We start from the raw sequence: 7,904 nt of genomic DNA, 5'->3' as shown, positions 1-7,904 counted from the left end.
TCGGTTTCACTTGTGGCTTAGTATAATGCATCATACACAGACATACATACATTCACACTGTAAACTTTACAAACTCGTGAACTGATTTCATTGATACTCGTGAAACTTGAAACTCACCAACTAGACGTAGTTGACCCGTTTTAACATGCTTTTCAGGTAAAGCAAAAGTGGAATGATTTGCTTACATGCTTGGTGTTTGGAAGAAAGTTGAATAGCTGTGAATAGACGCTGATATAATACTGTATAAGAAGCTCGTAAACCGGTTATGTGTTTTTCTCATCTAGTTTGTAAACTTAGTACCAACCCATGTATTATGATGTAAATTAGTTTATGAATTTCTTTATAAACAATGTTGTTGATACCAGTATTATCTGTTACATTCCCGTATTACGCTTTCGCAACTACCTAGTCGGGGTGTGACAATCGGCTTAGACACCATTCACATATCTCGTCTGATGGATAAATATCCCATCTTCAGACTGATGAACCCACAACCCTAAATAGAAACTCATTTCTCCCATCAAACTCATCTCGAACTTGGTTAACATCGACTTCTCGAAGTCCTTACATAGCGTGTCATTTGTTGAGCCATATATAATGTCAATGACATATCTGAACAAGGGGCAAATCATCTTCAACTGTCTTACAAAAGAGAGTACAATCAACTGTCCTTTATTTGAAGCCACTAATAATCAGATGGTTAGCAAGTGTACTATACCAAGCTCCTAGGTCTTGGTGAAGACCATATAGAGCCTTTTTAAACGATAAACACGCTCGGGATAGTCCGGATCTTTAAAACCAGGAGGCTGCTTCACATACCACTCTTCATGAAGTTCCCTGTTATAAAACGCACTCTTAATGTCCATTTGATAAACTTTGAAATTCTTAAAGGCTACATAGGTTAGAAAAATACGTTTAGCCCCCAATCGTGCTACATGAGTATATACTTCGATGTAATCCATGCCATCTTGCTGATTGAATCCTTGCACAACCAACCATGCCTTATTTCTAACAATGACCCCACTATCATTCTATTTACACTTAAAAATCCATTTTGTCGGGATAGGCTTTTTAACCCATATACCTAGTCAAACAAACTTTTGCAACTCTTCTTGCATTGCTTCTACCAATGAAGAATCTTGAAGTGCCATAGGAACACTTTTCGGCTTTACTTGAAATAAAAAGCAAGTGTATCAGGCAATACTCATGAATCCCGAAGCATGCATATCAGCATATGCACACAATAACTTATCATCACATACATTAGCAACCTGATGTCACGTACGGACACCAACATTAATATCACCAATGATGTTATCCTAAGGATGATACGTGTTAATTCGAAAAGTCGGATTCTTTGACACAATAACCTTGCCTTGTAAGTTAGTAATGTTTTCTTCAACTGCTAACTCATTCACTATTTGAGAATATTCTCCAACAAGTAACTCTGTAACCTCTGGAGTATCAACAAATGGAGTAGAAGAAGGATAATCAAAATGAACATTGTTTGAAGAAACAAAAACATCATCGGATGTCTCAGGTTAATCATGTACCACATCATCATCATAAATAGAAGATTTTGGTATGGAAAACATTTTTTCTTCCAAATAAGCACGAACCAAATTTTCATTTGGTACCTCAACCGATGGAGTAAACGACTTAAATAACTCCTCATAGTCGAACATCCTATCAGGTTCCTTGCCTGTTGGTGGTGTAGTGTATCTTTGACAGTCAACATGATACCATTCTTCGAGACATGCCGAAGAAAAGTTAAAGACAGGTTTCTTAGGCGAAGCATAGCCAAGAAGGTAGCCTTCAATTGCCTTATTATCAAATATACCCACCTCTCTTTTAAGCATAGTACAAGGAAACCCAAATGGCTCGAGGAATTTTAAGTTAGGCTTACGGTTATTGAAAAGCTCATAACTCATATTTTTGGGCTTTTTAACCGTTACAACATCATTGAGCATATAGCGAGCGGTGTCCACAGCTTCGTTCCAGAATTGAACAGGAAGTTTTGAATCCACTAACATGGTTCTTGTAGCTTCAGTTATTGTTAGATTGTTTCTCTCAGAAACACCATTATGTTGTGTCACATACGGAGCGCTGTATTATCTATGAATTCACTTTTGAATATAGAAAAGTCCAAAACATTATTCTTGTACTCCGTGCCATTATGACTTCGAATATGCCTTTGCTTATGTTTGTAAAGTGATTCGATCTTATTGATCAAGTTCTGCACAAGAATCGGTGTCTGATCATTGGAACTCATAAATAAAACCCATGAATACCTTGAATAGTCATCGATAACAACTAAACAATACCAATCTCTCGCAATACTCTAATGATTCACTCGCCCAAAAAATCCATTTGAAGACGTTCCAAAGGAGTATCAATGGAATTGATTTACTTCATTGAGTGTGGCTTCTTCTTCTGTTTTCCTTTCTTGCATGCAACATAGTGATAGATAAATTTGAAATATTTTAGTGAAACACCGTCCACCAAATCATTTTGTCACACCCTCAAATTTCGACTAACGGAGTTTAACCGCGAGGCGTGTGACATACCAGGATCTAGCTTATTTGTTATACCAAACATTCAATTCAAATATTCAAAATATTATTTAGGTCTGATTCAAACATGAGAAAACAAAAACCAAACCATACAATTTAAAGTTTTGCGGAAGCGTAAAGTAAATGGTTTAAAATAATAAACCACGTGCTCAAACATGCACAACCCATCAAATGTAAACAATGTGAAATAAATGTTCATGCGACAACTGTGATTCCTGATATATGTAATGCAACCCGCTCCTTAGCACATCTAGCAACCTGGGCAAGTATAAATACTCAAGGGTCAACACGATATTGGTGAGTTCAAAAGCTGTAGTAAAAAGTAGTATATTATAGTATATGTAGTATACGTTACATAAGTAGTATATGTGTAAGTAGATTTAGCACTTTTAAAATATACCAGGGTAGCTAACCCATTTACAAGCTACTAGACGTTTGAACCAAAGCTGACTGTATGTATGCCTTCTTACCAGGTCTATCACCAACACTGGCGTATAAAAATTAGGTAAATATAACACCCGTTTAACGACATCACAGCCGTGCTAGCGCAACTAGCCCAGGTGGGGTTTGTCAAACCCAATAGTAATACTCCATATAACCCTGCGATCCCATCCTATCGGTTCAAGGTAACGTATGGACTTTAAGTGATATAAGGGCATCTAGTATAAACTTGTGATATATAAGAAACTACATAAATAAAAAACAAGTCGCTGCATTTTCCTCCAGAGAACCAGTATGTAAGTATATCCATGTTTTCTCACAGAAAACAAGTATAGGAAAATGGTGTGTTTTCAATCCAGAAAAAAAGTATACGAAAATAGTTGTGTTTTCAATCCAGAAAACTATGAGAAGTGTTTTGTGTTTTAAATCCAAAGAACAAGTATACAAAAATAGTTTTGTGTATTCAATCCAGAAAACAAGTAGGGAAAATGCATGAACTCACCTGGTTTCGCTTGTAATAGACTTTTCTCAAAACCAAAAGGGTGCACTTGACTCACTAATCGTCACCTAGTACACGTGTTTAAGTTATGAGAATGTGTTCAACAACACATGACTCTAAAACCCAAGTATGGGCTCACACACAAACAAAAAATTGACACTATGACTCTTTGTTGATAATAAGTAATGTCAACTGTACCAAAAAGTCTTAACATGTATCTACACATCATATCATGGCAACTAACCAAATATTCATCAAACAATTCAACTTATGATTATTCAGTTCACGAAACAGATTATGGCATGTACAAACAAATTTTATTCAATAAGTAAAACTTAAGGATAAATTATACAAAATTTAAGACAGTAGCATATAAGAATTAGGTTTCTCAAATAAGTTTTTTTATTATATTTTATCGTGCATAAAAAAACTAACAATAGTTCAATCATTGCAGATAGGTACAAACAATTCAGCAGATTGCGCAACAAAAAGTTGTTTCATGGTTCCCTCAACTCATTTATCCAAATTGTGCAAGTCCAATTGGGTTGTCTTTTAGACTCAAAATTCCAAGTTCCAGAAGTGGAACCAACTCATTTGGCTATGTTAATCTCAAGTAATGATGTCAGGAAGACAGACTAGAATTTGAATCCCAGAATCAGCTTTGACACACGTTTTTGAAAAATCATAAAAACTATTCAAATCTTATCCAAAAATTATTTACCTTTCTAGAAACTAGACTCAGAATACTATATCCTAGATTCAAAAATCGATCAATAACAATCAATTATCAACGAATTACTGACCAAACAATAAACAAAAATGAATTTGTCAGCTAACTGTTGTCATCAAAACTCAAACCCTAACATGTTTATGTCATCTCTAGGTTTCTAATTCGTCAATTAACATCATAATCATCAATATTACAGAGTTTTAAAATCTAGGGTTTCACAATAACTCATTAAAAACATTAATTCAATGCATAAAACTTACCAACTAGTGTTAGGAATGATGAGAATCACTCAAATACACCACCAATTGCAAGAATTGAGGTTGAATTGAAGATGATTAGGGTTTGTTGGTGATATGGAATCATGAGAGAGGGTGAGCAGGTAGATCGATGGTTTGGGGGGATTAGGTTTGGGTTTTTATTATTTTAGTATTGTTTTAATCAACATTTACAAGGCAGTCCCTTATTAAACGAGTTTTGACATAAACGAGCAATTTTAACACCAATTCGGGTCATAATGAATCATTATGATAAAATATAACTCAAGCTAATAAAAATAAAGCCTCATTGATATTATTGTTAAAAATATTTTATTATAGCAGAAAACATAAAAATTACGCGCAATCGATCTCAATTTCATGAAACAAACTACGAACTAAACACAATCATTTAGCATGAAATTTCACATAGATAATATTATGAACATATGCTCGAGATGTTATTTTTATATAATAACTAATAGCATGTTAAGAGAGCATAATACTAAAGGGTGTAACACATAAAATCATCTAGCACTTAACAGTTACATCCGAATTATTTTAACATATCAGAATCGACATTGATCACCAACGCGTACTGACAGACTCATGTGTTTGACTCGTTATTGACTCGTGTAAATGTTATGCATGACCATTAAGATAACGGATTTCGGTTTAATGAAGTTAACGTGAAATTGCAGGTTGTCACACATTTTCCATTAAGTGATTCATCTAACAAACAGGAATATGAGCCATACGCATGTGCCACAAGATTGAGTCTTTCTCAGTTGCTTTCAAAACAAAAAAGGTTTTAGTAGTAGAAGAAGACGATACATTAGCACTCATGTTAAGTACTTAAATACATTAGATCGAGGAGATCTCATGACTACCATGTCTTTAGAAATAACATAACCCGGTTTAAGGATTACACATTCCTTGTTAGTGAATAAGGTGGTGAATTTCTTATCACAGATTTAAGACACACTCAACAAATTGTGATCCACCTTATCATAGTAATTAACCTTTTTAAATGTAATACTACCATTTGAAACTTCACCTTCCTTAGTAATCTTCCCAGCTTGATTACCAGCAAACACTACATACCCTCCTAAAATATCTTTGACATTCGTAAAAAGATCTAGGTTGCCACTAATGTGTCGAGAACATCCACTATCCATTATCCATTTATCACTAGAGATAGTCTTGGATGAACTCTGCACGATAAAGATAAATTATTACATGCTCACCCTTGACCAGTTTGTTCATGTTCTTGAGGTTTACATGACACAGTTTTCTATGCCACAATTTTGATTCATTTTCAGTGGATATAGAAACAAAACAGATACCTCCACTGGAAACAGCTTCTTTCATGTTCAGTTCATATAAATTGTCATTCCTTGGGGCCATCATCATAATCATGTCAGGTGGAATTACAAGTTCAGGTTTGAGGATGAAATAGTGTAAATCATCTAATCCTACCTTATAATCCTTCTACGTAAAAAAACATTGTCAAATGACACCTTGCCATTTGTTAGAATCCCTTTTCCAAAAATTTTACCACCATTCTCATCACTAACAAAAGCTACTGGACCCTCAAATTTGTCTTCATAATTAACAAGTGACCTTTTGTCACAATTCATGTGCCTAGAACACCCACTATCCATGTACCATACTTCATTTAGTGTGGTGGACTGTTCCTGCACAAATCAAAAAGAAAGATTAGTTGGGTGGTGAAGTGCAAGATGAATCAACTTGCAAATCATCAGTTTCAATAACAATAGTTGCATTGGATGTGATAGGAACAAGCTTGGGGTCTTCATAAACAATTTCACAAGTATCAGTTTCATAGCCACTAACAATTGGGCTTGAAGTCTTCACATAAGGAATTATGCTTTTGCACTCTTGCACCATATAATCCTTTTCACTAGTAAAATCTCTCACATCAAATTTCTTTGATACTTGAACTTCACCTCTTGGTTTCCACAGAAATCCATGAGGCCCAAACCCATTTTTCATTAGGAACTTCTCATCACCATTTGATTCTTTTGGTTTCTTTCTTGAGAAAGTATCTTTTTTCCCTTTCTTTCCATTGTTTGGTGATCTTTTAGAATCATCATATTTAACTGATCTTGAGTCTTGATTAGGAACAATCAACGGTTTTGTGTTACTTTTCACAACAGATTCAGTTTTGATAGGAAGCTTGTTTCTGTTGACTTGATCAGTCACATTCTTCTTTGGTTTCACATCAGTCTTCCCATCTTTCTTTACACTTTTAACAACCTTTTGCTCAACCTTGTTCACTGTCTCCTGTTTACACACATTTCCTTTTCCCAAATATTCATTATACTTCTGTTTGTAGAATACAAAATCTTGACCAAATTTTGTTTCATCTGGAACATGGAATGGTTTGAAAGTGAACCTTTCATGACAATAATCAGTGTGGTGTCCATATTCATCACACTTTTTACACCACACCTTTCCTTTGAAACTCTCATGATTATTTCCCTTTTTTAATCTCTCATTTGGTCTAGGTGGTTCAATCCCAAGTGTTTTCTTTGTCTTGAGACCATCAAAATCAATTGAGAAAGGCACAACTCTTCAATTTTTATGTCCTTCCTTCCAATCTTTCTTTTCAAATTTTATGTCCTTCCTTTCAGTTTTGCTGATCAATTTCAAATGTTTCTTTGGACTTCTTGTCGTTATTCTTGATTTTTCTCAATAATTCACTGCTTGGTGGCCTTACAGCATTGTAAGCCATCTTTGTTCTTGTAGACCATTCACATATGTCAAATGACACATGTTCTCTTCTCATCTTATCTTTTAGTCTTTTCATTTTTGGTGTAGTAGGAGGCACTAATGGAAGTTGATCAATTGAGTCAGGCTTCTTCATCCTTCTGTTTCTTTCTGCAGCTTGGATTTCTTCATTTGAAACTTGATCACTGGTGTCACTTAAACCTTCCTTGTCCAAATCATCTTCATTGATGTCATCTTCAGAAACTTGCACACCAATTGACTTTTCATCTTTCTTATCTTCTTTCAAAACAAATTCTCCTTGTTCATCAACAATCACCTTTTCATAATATTCAATGAAGTCTTCCTTGTCTTTGAACACATCTCTGAATTTGTTGAGATAAGTCTCCCTTTTCTCCTTATCAACTTTGAGAGAATAACTACTGTTAAAAGGTGGAGGAACAACTTCGTATTTGTCTTCTTCTTTAAATTTGTTCAAAATACCACATATGTTTCCAGTGGATACTAGATTCTTCAGAAACTCAACTTCAACTTGTAGAGTGGTATATCTCACCTTTTCTTTAACGACCATTTTCTTCAGTCCTTCAAACTCAATCACATACCTTAACTGAGTCATGTAGCTGTTCATGCAATCTTCTTCAAGGCTTTTGATCTTT

Source organism: Bidens hawaiensis, unplaced genomic scaffold (genome assembly GCF_021521415.1).
Source record: "Bidens hawaiensis isolate Kalapana, Puna unplaced genomic scaffold, B.hawaiensis_p1.1 tig00036766_1, whole genome shotgun sequence".
NCBI classification, from domain to species: Eukaryota; Viridiplantae; Streptophyta; class Magnoliopsida; order Asterales; family Asteraceae; genus Bidens; species Bidens hawaiensis.
This window is presented reverse-complemented; position numbering follows the sequence as displayed.